The sequence below is a fragment of the Hesperophylax consimilis genome, chromosome 30, assembly GCF_061612785.1.
Source record: "Hesperophylax consimilis isolate HC1 chromosome 30, BYU_Hcon_1.0, whole genome shotgun sequence".
Lineage (NCBI taxonomy): Eukaryota > Metazoa > Arthropoda > Insecta > Trichoptera > Limnephilidae > Hesperophylax > Hesperophylax consimilis.
In genome coordinates, this window is record NC_142865.1 from 13,315,951 (window position 1) to 13,343,008 (window position 27,058).

The following is a 27,058-nucleotide window of genomic DNA, read 5'->3' on the forward strand; positions in this document are numbered from 1 at the left end:
GCGAAAGTCAGAGGCGGACTAAGAATCAAATTAGGCCTAAAATATAATACAGAGACCAAAGCTTTTGAAGTTAGGGTATTTTCTAGAGGGGAGTATGAAAATTGGTCTGGAAGAGACCAAAGTTAAAGGAAGGACGAAATTCAAAGGTTTACGATACATTTAGAGAATGTCAAGAGCTCCATCCTGACACAGTAAAGTGTTAGCAACGCGTTACCTAGAAATATGTCCGTACTTAGGACTGAGGCCAACGGAAGTGGCGCCATCTGTGATCCGATACAGTTTTATTCACTCACACGTAAAAATCGTCCGAAATTCGCTCTACTGAATAATATGTTCACTATGATATTTTTGACGCGTGTGTCAAACCAGTCATGGGCATCTTCATTGAAGGCGCTGGTCGTAAGTGTAACTAAAAAATGTAGCTTCGGCCTACTTTCAAAATGGAGGCAAATATTAAATAATTACAACTTCTGCGATTATGATAGTAATTGTGTTATTGTCATCCACACTCCAGATACATCTGACATGTATTATACCGAGTTACATTGAGAGTCAATGTTATAAAGATATAAAAAAGGAAAAAAAATGATTCCTGTAGAACTGAAACATGCGAAATTTGATAGTACATTAATATTAAAAAGAGATTGGTCCAACTGTCACAACCACAAATCTTACATAATATCACATCACCCAAGTATTGACTGTCTCCATTCGCGCCCTTGTTAATAATCGTGCATTGTACCTAATTGACGCGGGTCCATTGAAACCTGATTGTCCTGATTTAGTGTAGTAAACTGATATTCTTGATTGTTGATTATTGCAGCCCGAACAAATGCAAGCCCGTCGGCACTTCCATATTCTGTCGCTGGTTCAATCCGCCCTCGTCAGAACCGTACCAAGTCACATCCTAGTAGTTGGAGAAGAAACGGGGGGGAACACGAATTAGCGAGTATTAATTATGACGCGGTGAGGATCACAATCTGTCACTCGTATGACAGCCCCTGAAAACACTGAGTAATAATTCACCGGGGAAAAGCGCCCGCGCCCGTGGTTTGAGTGCCCCTGACGAAAAGTGGCACTTTCAAAGCCATTCTATTGAATTGAACTTGAGATATGTTTTGAATGGGAATAATATTATACAATACAGAATAAGACATATTGATTCAAGTTTATTTATTTAGCAGAACCACTATCGTATAATGTAAGGACGAATTATTCAACGTAGGTAGTTCACTTTTAGGATTATCTGTTGCGGGAAGATCTTTGAGTCTTCGTCGGTCCTTTGAAAGCCATCGAATTGAATTGTACTTGAGATATGTTTTGTCTGTAGAATAAAAGAGATTTGATACAACTTGCGTAATGTATAGGTAGGCTTTTAAATCCATCAAGATATCAACTCAGCTTCGTAGGTCGATGTTTAAATCGAATTGAACCTAATCCACTTTCAGGACATTATGATTCGTTGCGGGAAGACCGTTCAGTGATCGGCGATCATTTGAAAACCATTGAATTAAATTGTTGTTGAGAAATGTTTTGAAAGCGATGTTATTGGAACAATATGCGAAGTTATTATAACAGGATTAATAGAATTTTATTTATTTAGCAGAAATCATATCGTTCGACGAATACAAGGACGGTTTTTTTTTATAGAATTTGAACAATTCATCAAATTTCAATGTTTTCAAAGTTCTGTGAAAGTCCTATTGAAGTTCTGTTGCTATCCGAGTACATACTGTGAAACAAGCGGCACAGGATGAATTATTATTAATAATAATAATAAATTTATTTCACATAAAAATCATACAATAAAACATGCGGAAACTTTGACTAGCCAACTAGGAATGGATCCTGTTTTAGGCCAGTCAAATTGACAAGTTTAGTTCATATTATAATTTAGCACTTAATATAAAACAAAACCGGTAGAGTAAAGTAAAAAAAAAAACAGGAGTTATAAGGTAGAAAAAATGGGAAGGGAAGTTTATAATATAGTTGGATGATTAGAAAATAATCGATAGCATTGATAAATAAAGTACAGATTAATACAGAATTGACAATTGTGTTCGGAGGTGATAAATATGTGTTTTTGTATTGTATGGACTTTAAAAAATTATGTATCAGTGTTTAACTTTAACTATGATTTTTTTAAATTCTGTGAAACCACCCGTCCTTACGTAACATAGGTTGAATATTTATAAAACTAATTGAACTTTGCAGGGAGATAATAATTGAAACTTCAGCATCTCAGCTAAGAGATGATGATGCTGATACAATACAAAAAAAAATCAAGTTTTTTTTTTTACGAAGATGTAGATTTTTTTAGATAGATGGATTGAGAAAGGAGTGTGTATGAATCGTAAGAAGCAGTTCCAAGAAATATAGTCCAGTCAAGATGTACATCCGTGCTTGCAAAAGGTCCAGTCATTCTGAATTTTTTATATGTTGTTAGGACCTAAACCAGTATTAAAAAAAAAAATTTGCAACTTCGAAAGTGCTGTGCGAGCGGCGGTGGACCTAAAAAACCAGGAAATTTTCGGATTTTTTTCAGTTTTTGCTCAATATCTCAGTAAAGGAAGGGTCTGACCGGTGTAGTCTACATATATACTTTTAAAGAAAACTAAATTTGCTATAATTTGAGACCAAAGCAAGCTATATAAAACCATTGGTTTTCAAGATACAGTTCTTCAAAAATAGGCAATTTTTTCGAAATGGTCACTTATTTTGTAAAATAATTTCTAAAATTCGCATCTCACGTCAAATATTGTATGAAATAAAGTTGTTGTAAATTTAATAAGCTTTTATTTGAGACTAGATTGATATCTGTAGACTAAACGGTTCTCTCAAAAATGGCAGATAACCAAAAACAGTCATAAGTGGGTTTTGGGTGAAATGCAAATAAACTGTTCTCGCGTCTTTTTATGGTTTTATTGTGCTGCGAAGTAAATCCATTAATCATCGTGGGTTTATCCTAGGGTTATAATATAATTACGACTATTTCAAATTTTAAGTACCCATCAGTACCTATACCCATGGGTACCCATATGAATGGGCACGCATATTCACGAGCTGTTCGAGCCCACATTTTGGCAAACCTCACACTGGCCAGCATTGTTTTTTATCAGGTTGACATAACTCTTGAGGAGCGAGACGAGACTGCAAAATTGCTGCGAGACACTGAAAGGTCTCTCACTAAATCAGCAGAAGAAATTGATACCTACCAAATACTAAAGGCAAAATTTAAAAGTGCCTTAGAGAAAATTAAAGCGAATGGTCCAACATTACAGTTGTGGGTCCAATACTTTCGTATGACCACTTTGATAAAACTACTCATCCAGGCAGAGCGTGCTGGTGATTGGAACCTTCATTTGTACACTGTCCACAAGATGCTCCCTTTTTTCCACGCAGCTGGACATTTTTTGTATGCCAAGAGCGCGCACCTCTATCTTCAGGATATGATGGCTCTATAAGATCGGATGGATAAAAGTGAATACGACATGTTCACAAAAGGATCCTTCACCATTTGCCGGTCTGACAAGTTTTGGTCTGGGCTGTGGTCAGACCTAACAATTGAGCAGAAACTGATGCAATCCATGAAAACCTACGGTGGGTTGACCCAAGGAAGAGGAATCTCCGAAAGTGTTCTGGCAAGGTGGACAACAGGAATGGTGTTTATGTTGAACATTTGTGAAGAACTGGAAAGTTTTTGCAGCTTATCATGTCATACTAGAGAGCAGCATGTAGACATGAGACCTTCTCGAATCATCCGAGATAATAGTGATGTGGAAAAACTAAAAAACTGGTTTGCTCTCCACCCTTCATTTCCCAAAACTGACAGTTTAATTTCTATCAGTAGTGGTTTACTGGCAGGTCCTGAAATTAATTGCCACACAGCCCAGAGAGTTGGAACGGAAGGAGTAATGAAAATTGTGGGGAAAATGTACGACAAGGTAGTAATAAAACGGAAAAAAAAGTTACCACACTGGCATCGATCACCTCAACCGTTAAACTGCCGGACAAAAACAGAAGAGTGGCTGTGGATCCGCTCACAATTTTCCAGCGAGTGTATATTGCAAAGAAATCTGAATAGGATTTACAGGATGACCTTAAGTATGAGTTGGCCCCGTTCCCGATGTCTCTGTTCAATGAACAAGGGATGCGCAAGGGCACAAAATCTACTCTGTACTCTGCCTTTACTCCTCTTTCCAGCCACACGCCGATAGATGCCAGCACTCACGTCATTTTGGATGTTGGCTACCTCTTGCACAAGGTCGTGTGGCAGCGGAAAAGCACGGTTCGAGCACTTTTGGCGCGTTATACCACCTACGTCCAAAACCACTTTGGGAAGAACGTCTCCATCGTTTTTGACGGCTACCCCGAAGATGCTACCAAAAAAAACACCAAAACAGCGGAACGACTCCGGCGCTACGCAGCTCATTCCAGCTACGAATTCACTTTCGATGAATCCACAGTAATTCAAATTGCTCAAGAGCATGTTTTGGGCAATGAAAACAATAAGAGACGCCTTATAACTCTTCTCTGTGACGCCTTTCAGAAGGAGGGAGTAGAAGTGGCTGTTGCCGAAGAAGATGCTGATCGAGAGATCGTCATGAAGGCGTTATCAAAAAGAGCAGATGCCAATCGGGTCGTCATAGTGGGAGAAGATGTCGACCTGCTCGTGCTTCTCAATGGTTTAGGCGCTGAAGAGACAAACGTCTATCTTCAGAAGAGCACGAAGGGTGAAACTGGTTGCTGTCACTACTCTACGACCTCCTACAACAACCAGGACTCCCGACAATTACCAGGAACGGTACTATTTACCCACGCGTTTGCCGGGTGCGATACCACCTAAGCACCGTTTGGCCAAGGAAACACCAAAATCAGCACACTTCTGAGCAAGAGTGAACCACTTGCTGAGCAAGTGGAGGTCTTCCTTCGGCCAGACTCTACCCCACAAGCCGTGAGTGAAGCAGGCATCAAGTGCTTCGTGGCTCTATATGGGGGTGACATCGCGAGGGATACTTTGGATTTCCTGAGGTATAAGACGTTTGTCACTTCAACAAACATAAACCTCGCCCGTTTGCCACCGACGGAAGATGCTGCAGGCCACCATGCAGCAAGGTGCTACCTCCAAGTGCAGAAGTGGCGGGGAGTCAACTTGAATCCCACTGAATGGGGGTGGAAGCTGTCTTCTCAAGGACTCACCCCCATCCCCACCACGATGGATCCCGCACCACCTGCCCTTTTGCGAAAAATTTCGTGTAAATGCAATAAAGGATGCTCTGGGAGCTGCTCGTGTAGAAAGGCTGGGCTCCACTGCTCAGTCCTCTGTCAGTCATGCGGTGGCAAATTTTGCATTAACGTCCCGGATGTGGAGCTGAAATGCTCGGACGATGAAGATGACCCGACTACAGACTGGGCGCCTCTCCCAGCTAAGATAAAAAGAAATACATGATTTGGCAACCAAGACACAATACCTACATGATTTATATTAGTTTTATTTTTTGTGTACATGTAATTTGTCCTTATAGTAGGTACCATGATGTTTGTACAAGCATTTTGGTATGTAGGTATATAAAACAATGTTTGAAGATGACGTAATTCCCGATAGATGTAATATCTTTTATTTTTTTCATCAAAAATCTGTTAACTGTTTGATAAATAAAACCATAAAAAGACGCGAGAACAGTTTATTTGCATTTCACCCAAAACCCACTTATGACTGTTTTTGGTTATCTGCCATTTTTGAGAGAACCGTTAAGTCTACAGATATCAATCTAGTTTTAAATGAAAGCTAATTAAATTTACAACAACTTTATTTCATACAATATTTGACGTGAGATGCGTATTTTAGAAATTATTTTACAAAATAAGTGACCATTTCGAAAAAATTTCACTTTTTGGAAAAAATTGCCTATTTTTGAAGAACTGTATCTTGAAAAACAATGGTTTTATATAGCTTGCTTTGGTCTCGAATTATAGCAAATTTAGTTTTCTTTAAAAGTATATATACCAACTACACCGGTCAGACCCTTCCTTTACTGAGATATTGAGCATAAAATGAAAAAAAACGAAAATTTCCTGGTTTTTTAGGTCCACCGCCGCTCGCACAGCACTTTCGAAGTTGCAAAATTTTTTTTTTAATACTGGTTTAGGTCCTAACAACATATAAAAAATTCAGAATGACTGGACCTTTTGCAAGCACAACCCCCTTTTCATGTTTAACTTGACTGGACTAATAGTCATGTGGCGGTAAAATGAACAATAACGAAAAAATTTCAAAATAATACAAAATTAAAAATACGTCCGAACTGGGGTAGATATCGGAATACACATTCATGGAGATAGAGGTCATCCCCTCGTTACCATTTAGCCCTAAATTACTCCGTTACCTATTCAGTTCGGTCCATCTATTTTGGATGTAGATATCTCAATATATATTTGGATCACCCAGTATACCGAAGTTCAAGTATACCAATTAGATATTCTGTGTGGAGAATAAATTATCTGGAATTCAATGTTTTTTTTTTATCTGTTTCGAATACCAAAAACTTCAGCAAAATTAAATTATCCCGATACTAGTAGAGACTTTCTGATCTTAATGAATGTTTTATAAAATTTGGGTCCCAACGCCTGTGTCAGATTTCGATAATTTAAGTTAGAATGTATTATGAAATATGTAAAATTTAAAGCTATAAATACCTACAAACCCGTTCAAGGTTGATAAAAATGTGTCCTAGCTATAATGTGTATATCAAAATAATTTTTCATCATATCGTAGGCCAAGGAATCGACAATTGCCTTTCGCGAAAAGATCACATATTTGACACTTTCTAGAATTGATATTAATTAGCATGTATCATTTTCAACGCCCTCGAGGTGATTTTAGACGAAAACGGCCAAATAAAAAATAAAAAAAATTAGCGAAATATTATTATGAAAATCTTGACACTTCTCAAACAACAATTGATAGGATATTTTACTAACGCCTTTTATCACGCCGTGTTCCCGATGGGTAGGCAGAGAGGACAGACCGCCGAACAACTCAGTCTTGGCACACACTTCTTGCCTCATTCACATTCATACATACTCTTCTATAATTCTGACTCTTGACATAGCTTGACTCAAGTATCTGGTACACTTGATCGTGCCATGTCTTTCTTGGGCGACCCCGACTTCTTCTATCACTCACATTTGCGTCATATATTCTCCTTACACTCCTTTCTTCATTCATTCGCTCTACATGGCCAAACCGTCCCCTTCTTAATCTTACTCCTTACGCTTTTTTTATTTTTTTTTTTATAGTGTCACCTCACAAGAGTCCCAACTGCTCCCGTCTGGAGCCAGTGAGACTATGGCATCCCCAATTGGGGGATGTTGTGAGGCTGAAGGTAAGTGGGGAAGGGAAAGAGGAAGGTGGGGAAGTACCTGGCTATTCAGATCTAGTCACTAAACACGGCTAAAGCCATTTGGAGCAACGTTTCAATTCTGAATGGTGGTCTTACACCAGGGCGATACTGGTAGTATCTTCCACTCTGGAACGTGCCGCAAATATACTATATATTATATTTTAATTAATTAATTGTGAAATAACACAAATTAATCAAATAAAATTTATTTGCGCACGCCGGGTTCGAACCCGCGACCTTCGGAATGGCAGTCCAATGCGTTACCACTGGACTATGCCGGCCGTCACGCTTACATCAGCCTTGCATTCTTTGCGGATTCTCCACATCGTAAATGGTGTTACCACACATACGCCTCAGGGATCTCATGTCTACAGCATTCAGTCTACTTTAATCCTTCCTCCGCCAGTTCCATGTATTACTGCTATACATCAGGGTAGGTACCAGCACTCCACTGTGGACTACTAGCTTCGATATTTTAACACATCATTTTCTAGAGTTAGCTTTAAAAACAGGAAAGTTGTATAAAATCCATTTATACGTTAACAATATTTAGGATTCGAAATGCATGTACCAACCAGCAACAGAATCTAGTCGAATCATTTATTTTTATACTTTCGTTTCTTTGAACCATAAAATCCAAGAATCTTATGTGTTAACACCACTTTAACAAAAGGCAAAACAAAATAAATCATTCATAAAATCCTCGAAATTCCGTAACTCAAAAATAAAATCTTTGTATTCTTGGTGAGCCGATACATCGTCCTTTTAGGGCTCGCAACGCCAAATACACGAAATGCTAAAATCCTGAATTCGCACGAGTTATTCGACAGTCACTAATGCGGGGCCGAGGCACGCAAGAAGCAGTAATAATAATAATAGTAGTAGTACTAATGCAGAAGAACAAGAAGGCTTTGAATATAAATACGGAGGCCCGCACGATTGATGCCGGCCCATGAAATAATATGCAGGACGGAAATGTTGCTTCGCAGTAGACTCGGCTCGCAAGCGCTGCGTGCATTGGGTACAGTGTTGCCAACTCAACTACTTCAAAATATGCTAGAGTGATGGGAAAAATATGCCAGAAAAATGCTAAATTACTTTAAAAAATGCCAAAAAGAAGCTAACATAAATTTAACTTAGAAATAAAATATCAATATCTTCATCTTCTTCTTCTTAATTAACAGCAGCTGATGTGGAAGGCTGAGAGACGGAGTCGTAACTTTCTTTGGTCCCAATGCAGCGTAGTACTTCGTCAGGAACAGTGTAAGAATAACAGCACTTTCCTGCTCTCTTTAGGCCATATCTTACGTACAAAATGACATTCAGGGTTCTCACCGCCAAACGATTTCGGAGTTTTGTTTTTATAGTATAGAGAATCAACAAACGCCCGAAAAACTGTTGTCCATAGTGCAAGTGAGGTGAGGAGACCGACAAAGTTATCGATATCATTTTTGTTAGTTAAAAAATTGGTTTTTATTATTTTCATGTTTTTGTAAAAATAAGCCAAATAAATATATATGCTAAAAGCATAATAGTTATGCTAAACATGGAGTAATTATGCCAAATTTAGCATATAATATGCTTACTTGGCAACACTGATTGGGTACGTATTGTGCTACGTATACATCCGCGACCCGAACTGCCGAACTGAACCGCAACTTATGGGAAAGAAACGAAGCAACCGCAAATGGCGCGAAACCAGTAAACGCGAGCCGCTTGCAGTTGATTCGTTCCTTTCCCGTAATTCGTGGTACGGTTCGCGTTTCGGTTCGCAAATGTATACGTACCTTTGCAGAATCATATTAATGCTTCCACTTCCAACTCTCGACGGTTGCAATTCCACACACTTTTAAAAAGTGATATAGTCACTAAAAGCGATGAAAAAAAAACTGACTCGTAGACTTAACCCGCAACCTATTGAACCTGGTTTTTTATTCATCACTTTTCATGACTTTTCACACCTTTCAAAAGTGGGTTTCGACCCATTGTTGCCATTGTCCCGATTGTCCGATTATTCATAATAATAATAATATATAATATGAAAGTTATAATTGGTAAGAATAATAATTTAAATACATTAAAATTCAGCTGTATATCTGTAACGACTGTGCAATCCAATTTTATCCTAATTTGCGTAAAAAATAAAACTACAATATATTTTGTCGAATTATGGTTTTATTATCTAGAGTTCTAGAGGAAGAAGGGAAAATAATAAATATAACGAAGTAGATTACCACAATCTCAAATTTAAACAATGTTCTAGTCGCCTCTATCTTTCTACTTAGGTATTAAGCGATGCGATACCATACGAGTGTGCTACCCCAGCCAGGAGCAATAGGCTCAGCCACACGTACACTTCGGAGCGGCGGTACCACGCGGCACTCCAGGCCGTCACGCAAAAAAGTCTCAAAATAGACTGCTCTATACTTAACTTTCCTGCGCGGTGGCCAGGAGTGGCGCGTAGTATCGCCGCTCCGAAGTGTACGTGTGGCAGAGCCCGTGCTAGTATTATACAGGATGTATCGGCACGTACCCGACAAATTTTAACCAGCTATTCCTTAGCATATTTGGAGTAAAAAATCTTATGTGCACTTTGCTGTCCGGTAACGTTTTTTTTTAATAAAAAATTTACTATTCATATTTTCACCACATGTCACCACTGTTTTATCCTTTGTCAAAGTTTGAAAACCCATCTGGCAATATTTTATTCGATTTCCGTTGAATAATGCACGTGTGTACCTATATTGGCGCACTTTTACAATCACAACGAAATGGCACGGAACCATTCGTCTCATTTTTAACTATTATTATTTAGTGTGTGCGAAGGAGCGAAGACGCTTTTCGACATACTTGCTTATAACAGCTGTTGAACCCGAAAAGCAATGCCATTGACAGTGATGTAGTGTGGAAATTTTTAATTTTTTTGTTTTTAATTGAAAAAAAATACTACCGGACAGCAAAGTGCCCATAACATTTTTTACTCCAAATGTGCTAAGGAATAGCTGGTTAAAGTTTGTCGGGTTAGTGCCGATACAACCTGTATAAAATATGTCATTCAAGTAGCTTGCGTTGCAAATTCAAAGAGGATAAATAAATTGCTTTCAAGTTAAGAAAATTTGAAAGCAGCGAACATTAAGATAAATAGGCCTAGTCTACTTCTCGAACTGCAGAAGTCCATCATTTTCCCATCGTTCAAGGCGGACACTTGTTACCACGAGGGGTGTGGGAGAACGACCCCGACCCCGAGCGACCGAAGGGGGCGGCGGGAAGGAGATGGGGAGGGTAACGGGATGATTTACGACAGTGGAGAATTTCAATAAGGCCATCCTTTGAGCTGGATGAAATTTTTAAAAAGGACACTTAGTAACGCAGCCATTAGCTCCGCAAAGAAACCGTGAATTAGCGTTTTTCTACGGAGCATAAATACAGTGAGGCGAAGCGCTGTTGCTTATTTATTTATTTTATTTATTATGCGGTCACAACAGAAGGCGCGGAAGCTAGGAAATTTTATGTTGAGGCTCGATGTATTTTATATACTAGCTAGATATATTTAGCTCGTTTGATGCAATAACGACATAAGCCAAACATAACCAATATATTCATATAATGAAATAATGACTTATTTGGTCAAAATAAACTATTTTTATTTTCCTTTTACTAGTAGGACTACATACCTGAACTACCAAAAGTAGACGCAAGACAGCAGTAAGGACGGGTTGTTTCACGAAATTTTAACAATACATTAATTTTCTTAAAGTGTGCCATTCAAGTTCTGTTATTAAATTATTATGGGCCAATTGCTTCACAGAACTAAAATGATAACACAACTTGAATAGAACTTTTGAAGAACTTGAAAATTAATTGTGAAATTTGATGAAATGTTCAAATTCTATCCCAAGTGTCCGTATTGTTTTACAATTACTAAAAATATTTAAAACCTGTTTTCGTCATTATTGCAGCAAACGAGCGATATTTTGAAAGGGAAGCCAATACATAAACATGATGTTAAAAGAACACCCCCTCAAGTTTTGTCCGCTGGAGGCAATCGTCTATATTTTTCGAATATGAAGGGGTTTACCTACTCGTAGATAAATCTTAGAAAATCTTCAAATCAACTTTTTTCTTGTATTTTTCTTATAAATAACTTGGTGATCGCCTTAACTATCAAGATTTTAAAGTTCTTATTTGTTTCGTATGGTGTGGGGGTTCCGAGGGGAAGATCTAGGTCAGTGAGCCAGTCTAGGGCCTCAGGCTTCGCCCTGTGGACTTCATCAATCCCCCCGAGGAATTAATGCGGCGAGCATTCTTTAACCACGTGTCCGGTGGTCTGTACCGCACCGCATTCACACATCGCCGACTCTAAGGCCCCACATGTGCATCATGTGGGCACAGCGGCTGTAAGAGAACCTTATCCTATTGATGGCGGACCAGAGTTTACGAGGCAGTGAGAATCCAGGGTGCCTCGTAATGGGATTTTTTGAAGTAAAGTTTTCGTTTTCTAATACTTGGGAATCTTCACTTTGGTGTCGTGTTTTGGTGCAATCCTTATTCCCGCGACAAATATCACAAATACAGTGACAGTCCCAATTTTGGTGGTCTTGCCTTGTTTGAGAACCATTATTATTATTAATTATAATTTATTATTATTTATTTAATTAAAGGCCCATTGAGCTCTTACATACATATACATAAAAAAGTAAGGAGTATAAGTGGGTATACGAGTATAACAATATCATAATAACAAACCGAGGAAATTAAGGATTAAAAATTGAATATATCGAACGAGCATGTATTATTCCCCAGATGATGTACAAGAATTGTGCATAAAATTGGTGCGATGAGCAACGACATGAAATGGAGCATGGAGTATAGTGTTGAATTTATTGGATATACGATAATTAATTATGCTCGTGAGATCAGGGATGTCTAAACGTCCAATAATTATTTTAAATTGTTAGAAGTTTTCTTGAGTACAATTCTTACGTCTGGAACCCACATTACAATATTTAAGGAATAGCTATTACAAAGAATACAAAATAAATTCTTACGCTTCCAAGGACGGGTTGTTTCAGAGATTTTAAACAATTCTTAAAATTTAAAAGTTGATTTTCAAGTTCTGTGAAAGGTCTGTCAAGAAACTGGCCTATTATGATAGGACTGGCCTATTGTGGGGAATCCAGTACTGAGTGAGCAATACCCCACACAAAAAGCATTCTGAAATTTAGGGAAATATAAAAATTTCGGGCATAACATCACTGCTGATGTAGCACCCATAAATATTTTGACGATTTACCGATTTTTATATCTAATTTAGCGATATTTTTCAGCCAAATCTACCGATTTTCACTCTCGCGGTATGACATCACTGGTCCCCAGATCACAATGCATTATGTCTCATTGTTCATTATCTTGTTATAACTTGCATAGTCACAACCAAGACACCTGCAGCTTACTTTCAAAGGATTTGGCATAAAACATACATTTTAAGAAACAGTACCGCTGTCTCTGACGTAAATACAACATCACTTAAGAAATTGACTTAGCTCTTTAAAGCGTTCGCGTTGCATAAACACAACTATGGCATATTGAAAACAGTAATAATTCCTACAAAGTGTGCGGAACCAACACAATGTTTTATGTTGCATATTATTTTACGTTTGTTTGAGCTTTACTCTCAGAGAACAAAGGATAGTTACGATTTAGCAAGATTTTAACTGTTAGCCTTCGGACGACTGATTTTTGATGCTACTAAAACTTCACCAGTGTGGAGCAGGCATTATGTTATTTCTTCTCACGAAAACACATATAGCCTGACGAATTTAATTTTTCATGCGGCAAAAGAGAAACAACAGAAAGAACTTAATTTTTTTGGCAAACGTTTTTATATCCATAATATGTACAGTGAGTGATGCCCCCATGTATCGATCTGTACCTTGATTCTCAGGACTCTGAAGTGTATGTTACAGGTATCACAGGTATGTTACAGGAGTTAGGTTGAATACAGCACTTACTTGCACAGATCCAACGCTTGCACAGCATTTGTCAAACATGTTATTCGACTTCTAAAAGAAAGTTAAAGAGAAAATTGGAAAAGGTTATTTTAACAATGAAAACAACACGCTGTATACCTTTTCATTCTTCGATGATCGCATACTAAGTGAACTTGTTGTACCTTTCTAGCTAAAAACAAAAAGTAGACGTTAGAGCCCGTTCTCACGGCAGTACGTCTTTAACGTATCACCGCACGTCACAGACGGATACGTGATTTGCAATCCGTGAAGAAAAAATATTATTCCCTATCAGCCGAAAGAGTCCAGTATCTATACTAACTTTGTAAAATCACCATCGGAGGAAAACCAGAAGATACTGGGTGCGTTCACTTCACGACGAAATACGAAAGACGAATCGCAAAAAAACACAGGTTCACTAATGTGAACTCGATCATATATCTTCGCACGTTTTCAAAAACCGGATACGTCTTCTTTTGCTGACAAAGACGTATGTCGCGAAGTGACGTAATGCGTCATTTTTCACGACACGTTATTAAGGCGATGCCATACGTCGTATAATATTTTGAATCGAGCCGCCATCCATAACACTCCTTACGTAGATGGCGATAAGGCTTAAATTCCCGCTTAACACCATCCAGCTGTTTTGATTTAGGCAAGAAAAAAACATGGCCAAAAAGTGTCTTTTATTTAATTTTGTGGAGGTTCAGGCATAAATATTTAAATGTTTTCCGATCATTTTATAAAGAACTTAATTTGCCACATTATACAATAAAACCATAACCGAAAATGGGTTCGTAAGTAGGAAATTTTGAACTTTAAAGCCGTTTTCATAGGCCTTATAAATTATTTTTTCTGGGCTTATAAAAAGACTTATGTAAAAAATACTCGATTATTTCAAAGGCCAAGATGTATTATACTCGCGGTCAGTGGCGGCCAGCTAATATGTGCTCCCGAGCGCCGAACAACCAACAAGATTTCCGACATGGCTAATCACAATACGAAACTCGGTTCGTTTATAATATCTCATTCAAAAGGTACCTACTTATTAGGCGCGCTTAACTTGCAGACCGACTTTGACTTGTGCCTATGTTCGTAGCAGTTCGTTTTCGATTGCGATCCAAAATTTAACTGCTTTGTCGCATATTCTGTGGAACAGTCGAAAGCGTGGGTACATACCAGTGCATACTATTCTTTGCAAATAATACCATATCATGGACGGCGTTCGGGGTTTTACCACCACATCAGAAGGAACGGTTTATTCAGTAGAAAGTTAAACTAAAACGCGTATGTTTTATATTAAACTTGACACTGTACAAAACATGATAGTGAATATATGTATAGTAAATTGTATTTCTTAGTCCTCCTCACTAGGGTGACCTGTGCTGAGGCGGACTAAAGTAATTCATTTCTGTTTTATTAGTTTTCTATGTATCTATTTTTAAGGTTTTTTTCAGTTTTTTTTTTCATTAATCTCTATAGAAGTTTTTAGGCCACTAAAAAATCTTAAATAAATAATGATAATTTTTTTATTATCTTCCTTTTTGTGTAACAAATAGAGATAGTGATATCCTCACTGGGATCTCCGTTGCGAAGGATTTCATTTATCTATTAGGAGGATGGATAATCACGGTGTTTTTTTTATTGAAGGTTGAGTGGTTTCGGTTTCAGTCTGATCTGGTGTTAATATATTTTATATCTCCGACTCCCTTGTCTTGTGTTGCTTTTATTTGAGATTTAAATATTATAAAATTGTTGTTTAGTACCACAGTAAAAGAACTTTTTTTGCCCAAAATAACAAACTAACTAACCATCACGCCGTTTCTCCACTGGGGTAGGCAGAGAGGACGGACCGCCAAACAACTCGGTCTTGACACACACTCCTTGCCTTATTCACATTCATACGTCGTTTCAAACATTCTCTTATATTATTCTGACTCTTGACATGGCCTGATTCACTTGATCGTGTCATGTCTTCCTCAGGCATCCCCGACTTGCTGCCATTCACATTAAATGTTTGCCCAATAATTACGTTAAATACGTACTGCCGTGGGAACGGGCTCAAAGCAATGCAAAATACTGTTTTTGAATTACGTTTGAAAAAAAATAACTATCGGAATTGTGGGTATAATAACACGGGCATTAGCCTAGTATGGTAGTTAAAAATGTCTAAAAATGTAACATGTAAACATTTATTAAATAATAAAAAATAAAAAAATAAAATTATGCACATTTTGTGTATTGACACACAATTCTAAGATTATGTTGTTTGAATCAACCCTAATTATTACGCGAACTGTGTCTTACAATGGTGCTCATTATATTCAACATTGGCATTGGTCTCTTCTGTGGTTTAAAATAATTTTGCAGAGTGTATTTCATCTAAAAATATAACACAGGTATCTCATGATTGAAGGTGGTAATATTCAGTAAAAATAACCCGGAAAATTGCTTTTCATCCAAAGTGCTCAGTTTAGTAGAACAACCTCCTGGGAAGTTTCGTAATTTTCTTTAATTAAAATTAACTCCTTGGCGTTGAAAGAGCTACTAGCAGAACCACCGATTATTATCATTGTTAGCAAAAAAATCATACGGGAAATGCTAAACAAACAATAGAAGCCTTTTTAAAGAACGCAGTTGTTGTTTTGTATGTCAATGCATTAATTATCAAAAAATAATAGTTCAATTCAGACTTTAATTAGTGCATCACTACAGTCGAGTTTCGGCATAAAAAGATATAAGAAAAATGTGATCGTATTGATGATAACAAACTGTGATTTACCATTTATTTATTTTTATTTATTTTATTTGGTACAATATTTTTTACATTTTAAGTTTTCCAGTAATGTAGGCCTCACTGGGTGGCTTGCCCGTGCTGAGGCCTTCATTTTATAATATGAAAATATAATATACATAATACATTTAAAGAGAAAATAATACATTTAAAATTAAAAATACATAATAATATATTTAAAAATAAAAAAAATAATACATTGAAAATAATCTTGTGTGTTTTTGAGTGATGTGTGTTTATATTGGTTTTGTGTGTTACGTGTAGGTTTTGTTTTTATTTTATGATATGACATTTTGGTAATATTGTCTTTTTTGTTCTTTAATCCATTTTTTAATTTTGTGTGTGAATTTATTTTTATTTTCCTCAATTTTAATTTCAAATTTTACACTGTTGAAAGCTTTTATAGCATGGTATTGGTAGTGTCTTTGTCCAAAGCTTGAATTTATTGTCGGAGTTTTTATGTTTTCTTTGTACGCTAGTCTAACTGGTCTGTTAGTGTTATTTTGTGTATGTTGAAATTTATTTTTTTGTCAAAAATGTATTATTAAATGTATCAATATTACCTATTTGCCCCTAAAATCAGTAAAAATCGATGTTTTTAACCCTTCAGGCCAGTGGCATATTGACCGTTATATTTCTATATGCTGTCCTAAAGACGGAGAATTTGTGGGTATTTCTGCTTTCAATAAAATCCAAATAAATGGTTTATTTTATGATGTATTCGAAAACTAAATACTGTTTTTGAAATGAGAATACGCTTATTATTAGAAATAAAGGATCGTTTTTAAAACATTAAAATTTTAAAATTAAACATAAAAAAGTTGATATACCTATATATAAACTAAAATAACTGAAAAAAAACACGTTTTATTAGACAAATGCATCATAAACATTACTGCAACCACATTTTTATTTTCATTTCATGTAAATTTTAATCATTATGTGATTAACTTCTATATTTGAATATAAGGCTTGGTGTTTTCTCTTTCCAACACCGTTTAGTTCATATTTCTAACTATGACGGTAAGGGAGACGCAACGATTTCTGTAAGACCATATGCGCTGTTCCGAAAATCTAACAAATTAACTCTACGGGTAATAGCGGTTTATTTCCAAAACCGAACAAATTAACCTGAGAAATTAGTGGCATATAGGTACCTACATTAATTAAAAAAAAAAAACTATTAATAAAAAAGCACGTATCCGTACTATATATTTGATATACCTTATGATTAAAAAATATATATGCTGTTAAAATATGACGCACTGTTTGGTGCGGTTTGAGGTCCGGCGGAGTCATTGGACCTTACTTTTTCGAAAATGAGGCTGGAGCAACAGTTACGGTGAATGGATTGCGCTATCGAGAGATGATTAATGATTTTTTATGGCCGGAATTGGATGGCATTGATCTGGACAACGTTTACTTTCAACAAGACGGCGCTACGTGCCACACAAGCAACGAAACCATTGATCTTTTACGATTGAATATCAAAATAACACCTCTTATTGGAAAACCCAGTAATAAGTATTGTCTGAAAAAGGCCGCGCAGCAGGAACAATCAAAAACAGAACATCATCAAAATATTTTCGACAACTGCGGGAGCCTTTCGTTCTTTCATATCCACCATTACTTTTGTGTTCCCCAAACGAAGTCCACGATGAAAAATTAATTGGAAACGCCGGAACCGCAGAACATAAAACACATAGAAGGGTGATCTATACCGATTTGAAAGAAAACCTAGGTCTAAAAAGACCTTTCGATTTCGAGCCTTCAGACAGGCGAATAAAATTGATGTTCTGTTCAGAAAGGACTTAGATATTTATTTATAATCATTAAAGGTACATTTTGGCTGTCCGTGCGTGGTTGTTTGTGCCCGTGAAATCTGCTTTGAATTAAAATGTCACTTCATAAATTGGAACTGATTGTGCGAAGAAAGCAGACAAGCTATAATATAACCTACATATTATATAAAATTTCAACAAAAACATATTTTAATTGCATTTAAATTTTTAGTTATCGTTTTCCGAATTATAATAATATCTCGTGACTTTTCACGAGTCTGCGCTAGTACATAAATTACTAATTTTGTTTGTATATGATATGCGTTTGTTAATCCTGCATGATATATCTGGTTCAATTAATGAATTTGCTGTGAATTTAAGTATCATTCTCAAAATTGGAAATGATCGTTTGAAGTCCTCTGAAAAGCGATAAAATAGGTTGAAATTATTTTAACGGTCATTTTCAAAATCGGAACTGACTCACAGACTCTCTTCAATCTTGTGATTTTCTGCGCTAAGAATAATATGATAACAGTTCATTTCAAAGCGCAGTTTTGTGAGCTTTGAAATTTGTTCATGAATTTCATCCGAAGTGGAATAAAATTTATCTTTCTTCTGTCACACGGAAACGTTCACAACACACTTTTGTCAATTGTCTTCAGTGGCCGAAACATTGCATCGACGTGCATTCAATTTTCTGTGCAGTTTGCAATGACACGTAGTCTGAAAATATGGTCACGCCTCAACCAACCGTTGTTGTCCAGTTGGAACAATGACCAATTCTAATTGAGCGTATCAGAATAAACCGGGGATAGCGTCATAACAGCATTTTTCAATTACAGGAAATTCTATGAAATTTTCAATCGGTGCACGTTTGCTGGAAATGAAATTGTGTTTTGTTTACGAAAAGCGTCCAACGCAAGCAATTTTATTTTATCACTAGCGCAGACTCATGAAACATAACTGGATTGTCTGAATTCTCGCCATATCAGTTCCAATTTTGAAAATGGAAATTAAAATAATTTTCTGTTCATAATATTAATTTTCAAATACGTGTATTATCGCTTTTTTGAACTCTTCAAAGAGACAGATCCAATTTTGAAAATGTAAGTGTCATTTCGTGTTGTTTCTCAGAATTTGAACAATATATTTCAAGGTAAAAAATTCATGTTCTATTGCAATTCTGTTAATATTTCATCAAGGGTCGACTGTTTTACAGTAATTACAATAATAACAGAACTTGAATAGGACTTTCAAAGATCTTCAATATTAATTCTGAAAATTGATGAATACTTAAATTCTGTAAAACAATCCGTCCTTAAATTCATAGCAAATTTGAGTTCTGGAGTTCATCATTGAACCAGAGATACAGACAGTAACTCAATATTTTAGACTTCAATTGTAGTTCAATTTATGAAGTGTTTCTTAATACGGAATTGTGAATACGGCACAAGAGTCCCAACTTCTCGGAGCCAGGGGGACCATCATCAACCGAGGTATGCTGTGAAGTTGAAGCGTGCGGGTAGGGGGAGTGAGATAAGGTAAAATTAAGTATGAGGCTATTTAGATCTGGTTACTATACACGACTAAAGCCATTTCAAGCAAGGCACGTTTCGATTTTGAATGGTGCTCCTTCACCGGGGCCACATAAATAGTATCTACTAAACTTGAGCATGATGAAATAGGTCATTATTTTTTCAGCACATGCTAAGTCATTTAAAAATTAAATCACAATTTATTTTGTTACAAGGTAATTCCGAAAGCTTTCAAATTTCCTTCGCTAACGAATTTCAGCAGGTGTATCGTAAAATATTATCAGAAAACGTATACCAAAACAAGTCATAAACCATTCTCAGTTAATTAAACCTTCATATATTCATTTACGGCTCGTTTCTATAAGGGTGGCTATATTCCCGCGGGGGCTGAGAGGGTATTTGGAGAGGGAAGAGGTTGTATACAAAACGCTTACAGGAAACGGATAAGTTAAACAATTACGTTCGTATCCGAAACGGAAACGAATTTATATTCAATGGACGAGATTAGAAGATATATTTAGCATATTATGAATATTTTATTAAGATTTTAGTAGTTGGATGAAATTCTGCCCCAGGTACTTGTAGTATTGTATATTTGTATGTCGTTCTTTGTTCCAGAGTGAAAGTATAAGAAAATGTTTTGAAAGGGTGATATACAGGGTGTCCGGAAACTCGTAGTACAAGCGGGAAACTGGTGAATCTACATCACATTTGGAGTCGATTTTGTAGTATAATTTTTTTTTATTTGAGCTTTCGTTATCGAGTAAATCGAGTTTGAAGTTGATTTTTTTTTTTTTTTTTTTTTTTTTTTAATCAAATTCTTATAAATTATTACTGAAGATCAAAGTACCCAACTAATTAAAACTATTTGAAAGTAAAACAAATGAAGAAACTCGGATTTGAAGCATTATTTTGAAATCACCCTTCATTTAACCCGGTGTAATCATAAAATATTTCTGCTCTGCAGGGTTAAAACATCTGTTATTCAACCCTAAACACCAGAAAAAACTTTAACCCTAAAATAGCCGAAAAATTTTTTTTTTTGGTTTTTTTTTTTTTTTGAAAATGCTCAAAAAAAAAAACTTTATGTTTTTTTGGGTTCCCCATGTGGTGTAGATTCTCCAGTTCCCCGCTTGTACTACGAGTTTCCGGACACCGTGTATAAAGAAGAATGTTAGAGGGTGCGAGCTAGTAAAAAAAAGATTATAATTAATAGGCGTAAGCGAAAATACTTAATAAAGCATGACTTATTTAAAATTAGCATTTAAATAAACACTATGAATTTTTCATAACATTTTAAATAAAATTACCAAATGTGGTTTACGTAATTTTCGGAGCATACTTCGCGATTTTTTTCTATAAAGAGAATCTGATATAATTAATTACTTTTTCAACTCAAATAAATAAATAGATTAAAAAAACACACAATTTTTAAGAGCTTAAAAAATTTAAATGTTTAAAGGGAAATATTATATACATCGGTAAAATTCGGAATAGTGGACAAAAATTGATATCGCTGCAATCGTTTAAAAGATTTTATTTTTTGCAAGGAAGATAATTTATTAAAAGGAGATGTTTTGTGTATCCATCCGTCAGACTATAAACTACAACATTATTTTTGTATTATTGCAGATTGGATAATTTTTGGTAAAGTTATGATGCCTGGTTTTCATCGGTAGTCCATTTACACCCGTAAAAAATGATGTTAATATTAAAAGTATTTTTTCTTCTTCTTACAGTTGAAAAGTTATAATATATTTTTGAATTTACTCGGTTTTCAGTACGCTCGTCAGTCCTTAACTTAAAACTAATTTTAATTAATTTTAACCATTTTTTTTATTTTTTTTATTACAAGATAATACATTATAAAATGATAACAAAGTTATAATGTTTTATTCCCAGTGAGTTTATAAAACTCATTTCGGGAAAGACAACATTAGATGAAGAAAAATAAAGAAAAAATAATAAAACAAGAAAAATACATAAAATACATTAAAATAAATAAACGCAGATGTTATTATGGAGTTCCAGAGAAAGATTGTGTTAGTCATTAATGAAACTGCTAAGGAAATAGCTTTTAAGAGCTTTTGCCAATGATTTTTTGTTCGTTGCCGGAAGTTTTAAATTACTAGGTAATGCGTTATATTGCTTATGAATTAATAAATTTATTTGAATTTATAAATGTTAACTCATCTTGATAATTTAATTTAAAAAAAACTTTTTATAATAATTCAGAAAAAAAACATCACACACTCTGGCAAAAAGGGTAGGTACAATTTACTTTAATGAATAAATTATATATACCATCATCATGTCACGTTTGAAGGTTCGTTCAAAAATAGCCACAGCACTAAAAATAATTGAATCGATTTCTAAAAGGCAGCCGATAAGTATTAGCAAGTAATCGACCCCTTTCCGTTAATTGAAGCGGATGTAGGTTAGCATTTAATTTAAGGCCCTCAGGAGTCGAAGTTCGAACTGATGGGGGGAAGTGTAAGGGGTGGTAACGGTGGCTGTAGTGGGGCGAGGAGGTAATTCGATTAAGTTCGACGCCATGTCTCGTTGGAATGAGGTTGAAACAAGGATAGATTTCTGAAGAACACAATAAGAACGATTGAATCTTTTATTTAACTTCTAGGAAAGACACCAATAAAATAATAACACGAGTATATTTTGTAAACTAGTAACTTCGTTGATAATCTTTTTTTGTAAAACGCAAAGTTGTTTAAAAGTTCATATTGTATTTATTTATTGCTAAGCCTGTATCGAGGTTGACAATTTGCATTTGAGTGAAGCAAACATAGCGTAATCACAAACATAGAGTAATACTACATACAAACACAAAATATTTCAAAGGGAAAGAACATAAATATGTATTAGATGAGTCACCAAATGGGTAAATTGACAGTATATTGTAACAATATTTGAACCATAACTACTTATTATTCATTATTCCCAAGAAGAAACAAATAGATAATAAAGACAGCTAGGGTGACTCAGTAATTCAGTTATTAGCAAATGGAAAAAAATCGGTCGATGTGATAAATAATAACAATAATTGGATAATTTGTACAGCGCCACAAACTAAAACTTATGTGGGTATTCCTTATAATGTCTCCTAATCTAATCCTGAGATTACACAAAGCTTTTACACAAGCATTTTTGGTCACCAGTAAAAGGGGTTATTAACGGTAAGTTTTTGTACCGTAAAGGTCACTAATAAATGAAACGCGGTAACATTATAATGTTTCATTGTTGGGGTGGCGGAAAACGCGTTTTCCACATTAATTATTCACATTTATGCACTGCGCGTAACAAGTTAATAAATAATGAGTACAACAAGTTAATAAATAATTAATACGACGCCAGGACGTACAGCGTTGTGTCCTTGCTCCGAACATACCAGGGGTAGATAATAATTTGTCACAATATAGCCATTTGTCAAGAGCATTACGATTCACCCAATAGTCTCCCGATCAGATGCGGCTCATGACTGAAATCAAAATGTATCTAGTATCTAATATAGGTTAAGCGAATTAATTAATACAGAAACTGCAATTCATTCACTAAGATGCATTTATACAATAATTCTACATAGCCAGCTTTCGCAAAATCATCTCGATGGTAAAGTACACGTAATTCATCGCTGAAAATCTCGCGAAACCCTTTAAATTCACCGCGCACGAGTGCCAATGTGTGAATGTTATGGCGCTAACATTCTAAACTTATTATTCCTAAACGAATTCCTTCCAGAGAAACGCATTGGATTACGCGTGACCAAAGTGGTGCAGAATTAAGTGGCCTTTGCGTATTCGTCGGTAGAGCACGGGATGAGTTATATACCTGGACTGCTCCAATAAGTGATTTGCCGTTATGAGCGCAGTCTGTCTCGCTCTTGTCACCTTTCGGTGGACCAATTTGTCTCGATGCCGCCCGAAGTTGTCCCCCGTGTAGAGTGGTAAAACAAAGTTTTGTGTGTAACGAAATATGAACGACTCGTTTTCGCTAGCGCGGGAGTCGTGTACTAGGAGATAACTCAAATAATGACCTGAAGATATCAGATTTTAAACAAGTAGTATTTCGTGTAATAATCGTTGATTTGATCTCGCTCTTCGACGGTATATTTGAACAGCATTACAAAGGAAGTCTGTATATATTTTTTAAAATTTGGCTGCAGCTTGCCGACCAATGCAGAGGGTAGGGGGATGATAACAGCGATATAATACAACTTACGGATCGATGATGAAGGGTGGTTTTCGTGGGTTGTCAATGTTGAAATTACTAGCTGTAGCGTAGAAATTTAGGGGATGAAGACTTACCTGTGGAAAAGAGAGAACAATACATTAGATGGTTCATCATTTTAAAAGAGAGAAGGCAATAAAAAAATCGATTCGTAAAAAGTAAACATAAATTCTGTCTTTCATTTTCAAACTGAAGCACAATGGGCGAAATGGTGATTCTAGCTGTAATTACGATCCTAAATCAAAGCCCGCAAATTCCAAGAAAAATTATTCAGTGTTAAGTGCTGGTTGGATACATTGGTGTATCAATAAGGGATTAGAGCACGTAGTCATTAAAAGTAAGCCGATAAACAAGCAATTTGTTGAATGTTTTCTATGAGCGTGTGGTAAGACGATTCCAAAGTATACATATCATAAGTATAGGATCAAAATACGAATTTCACGTATTTAAAATATTTTTTTATGGATCATCGCGATTTTTTAAGGAAAGTAAAAGATTTTCACATTTCATTCGCATACAATTGAAATTGCATTCAAATCGCAACCATAGAAAGACAACCCTTCAAAGAGTTAAAACATATGTAAGAACGGAGAGAGTAATAAGAACAAATTGATAACAAATTAAATTGTATCAATTAAAGCGTAGGTAGGTAAGTAGATTTATTTACAAGTTCGTATTTCATTTGGTTCATTCACAAATATACTAAAAAAACGTTACAAATTCTATAAAAGATATTTTATTTAATCAACGCTAGAATCGATATTTCAATCCGTGTGCGAATATTCTAATATACAGTACCTATCCCTAAACCTACAAAGGATAGTAATAGGTATGAATCTCTCAACTTTTCAATCATTTTTAAGGGTTGTTTTGGATTTCAAACAATTGGAAATGCCAACAATAGAAAACCAAACCTAAGCAGAGAATAAGAAGAAAAATGGTTTATAAATCAAACGGAATCCAATTTACGAGAATAATCAACTTATGTAGTAGGTATACAAGAATGAATTTTGTATAACAAGGAGGTACATACTTAGGGCGTCACACGTCGTTCGTCAAACGTAAGTACGCGTTTTTGTCAAACGTCAGCCAGGCATAAAACACGTCTTAGGGTGAAAGAGCTGTGGAGGGTATTTTGAAAAACAGGTTACCTGGAAAACCAATGTTTTTAGAAATCGAGAAAATTCTGAACGATGATTTTCAATTTGGGAGGCGGGTATAGGTGACGCCGCCCCGGGAATCATTTATTGGATAACCAACACCTCTGCCATAGATCACCTCAAGTGGTTTGCTAAGTTTAGTGACGCACGTTCAGGTAAGCAGGGTTCCCGGGTGTTGTTTTTCTAGGTCTTGGCGGCGGATACGTCTGCCCACTTGACCATTGAGACCATTTGACCTCTCTTTTTCAATCCATCGCCTTGAACCGCAGTGGGAGGGATGGATTCATACGTCCGCCATTTCTGGACACTCTGACACCTAGATTCCTACCCAACCCTCATACCTTTTCCTTCCCTAAACTACCTCTCCTACCTTTCCTTGAAAAGACCCTCCACACGGCATCTCTAAGGATGATATAGGCCGTGAGGAAAATAATTTCTCTGGGAGCAAAAGTAAAAGTCTCTGAATTTGAGGCTTACTGAGCACACCTTGCAACCGCTGAAATCACGGCTTAAAAAACCAGGAAAAGATTCGGTCGCATCTAGGAAATGAACTCAGGACCTCAGCCTTGCCGGGGCTTTGCTTTGCCACTGAGCTAATCCAACACTATTCCCTTCTAACTTTATCATACTTCGAACAAGAACTATCAACAGCATCTTCATTTTCTTAACTCATCCATCTTTATATATGATTGCAAGATTGTTTCAGAACTAAATGCAATCTAAATAGTGTCATGGTTTTCATTGTTTGGTTCATTGCTATTAAATAATCTGATCCTGTTCCTCACACCCTACGATTAAATAATCTACCAAGACGAGATTTCCTAAATACGAGATCACCCACCTCCTCCCCACCGGCAGATTACGCTCGTGGTAAAAGCAATTTAAAAATCTGCTTACCGCGGTATATAATAATGTATTGTGTAATACTTTGCCTTCGAAAGAAAATCTACATACGCAATATTATTAGAAATGGTACAGCACCGCGAAGGACGTAAACTAGGAGGTAAACACAAATAAAAATTCCTTAAAATAATGGTTTTGGAAACTTTAAATAAATTATGAAGAGTCCTCGCCTACCTCTTTTCGATCACATTGCCTCCCCAACCCCTCAGTCTCCGCAACATACCCCCATAGGGGATGTCTTAGTCACTAAAACATCCCCGATGAACTAAGACTTAGTGCAATAAAATCCCCCCTGAATTAAACATAAAATCTTGTAATATTTACTACATAGGCCCAATAATAATTAAATGGTTGATTGGACTGGGCAGAGGAGAATCTGAAAAAATGTTAAAAAACGTCACATAATAAATAGACATAGTATAGACATAGACTAATCACACACTATATGTATCTTCCACTATTCTAATTATTGCTCATACACAACAGCTCAAGTTCGATTCTATCATAAGATTGTAACGATTAAACATCACAAATTAAAACATTAATGAGATAAATTATAGACACAGACAAATCACACACTTACTTTCACATATTTTTGTTCCTTGGAACGGGCAATTTGCCTAGTTAGGAAACAATAATTTCGACCTGATAAGGTACAATAATCTATAATCACTAAAAATATTTTAATTATATCTTGTATCATATTGTACTGTGTGTAAATCCAAAGGAATAAATAAATAAATAAAATAAAATTGTAAAACAACTGACTGCGGTGATTTGGGAGCAGATGGGAATCTTGTGTGGTATTTATACAAAACAAATCTTGGCACTGAGGACAATTCTTTTATGTGAAAAAGCAACAAATTACATTTTGTTAGTGCCTAGGGGATGCTTTATTAAATTATAAAACGCCTACAAAAAATATAAATTTCAGAAAGTTAATTATACTCTCATTGGCTATTTTGTATGAATACCGCACAAGTCCCAACTGCTCCCAATCGGGTACTATCGGCTACTGTCGGGTATAGGTAAGTATATGTTCCGAATAATTTCTAAGGGTATAACATGGGTTGTATTTTTTCTAAATAAATGAAAATAAGGGTATAATTTTGCTGATTTATTAAAATCAGATTGCAGGCCGTTTCCCGTTAAACTTTTAGCACATTCCAAACACATTGGAACAAGTATTTCTGCACCTGCATTTGCCCTAATAATATATAATGATGAACTGC

The 27,058-nt window shown here is 35.9% G+C and overlaps 1 long non-coding RNA gene across 2 annotated transcripts in view; it reads right to left on the reverse strand.

The window, feature by feature from the left end:
- Positions 1 to 27,058, reverse strand: part of LOC149409661 (uncharacterized) — a 463,199-nt gene that overhangs the window by 32,222 nt on the left and 403,919 nt on the right. The window contains exon 3 of one of the 2 annotated variants that reach the window (XR_016305148.1): positions 23,740 to 23,840. The exons of the other annotated variant lie outside the window; for it this stretch is intronic. This is a non-coding gene — a long non-coding RNA (uncharacterized LOC149409661). Of the gene's footprint in view, positions 1 to 23,739; positions 23,841 to 27,058 lie in introns of those variants that run through there. 2 annotated transcript variants of the gene reach the window in all.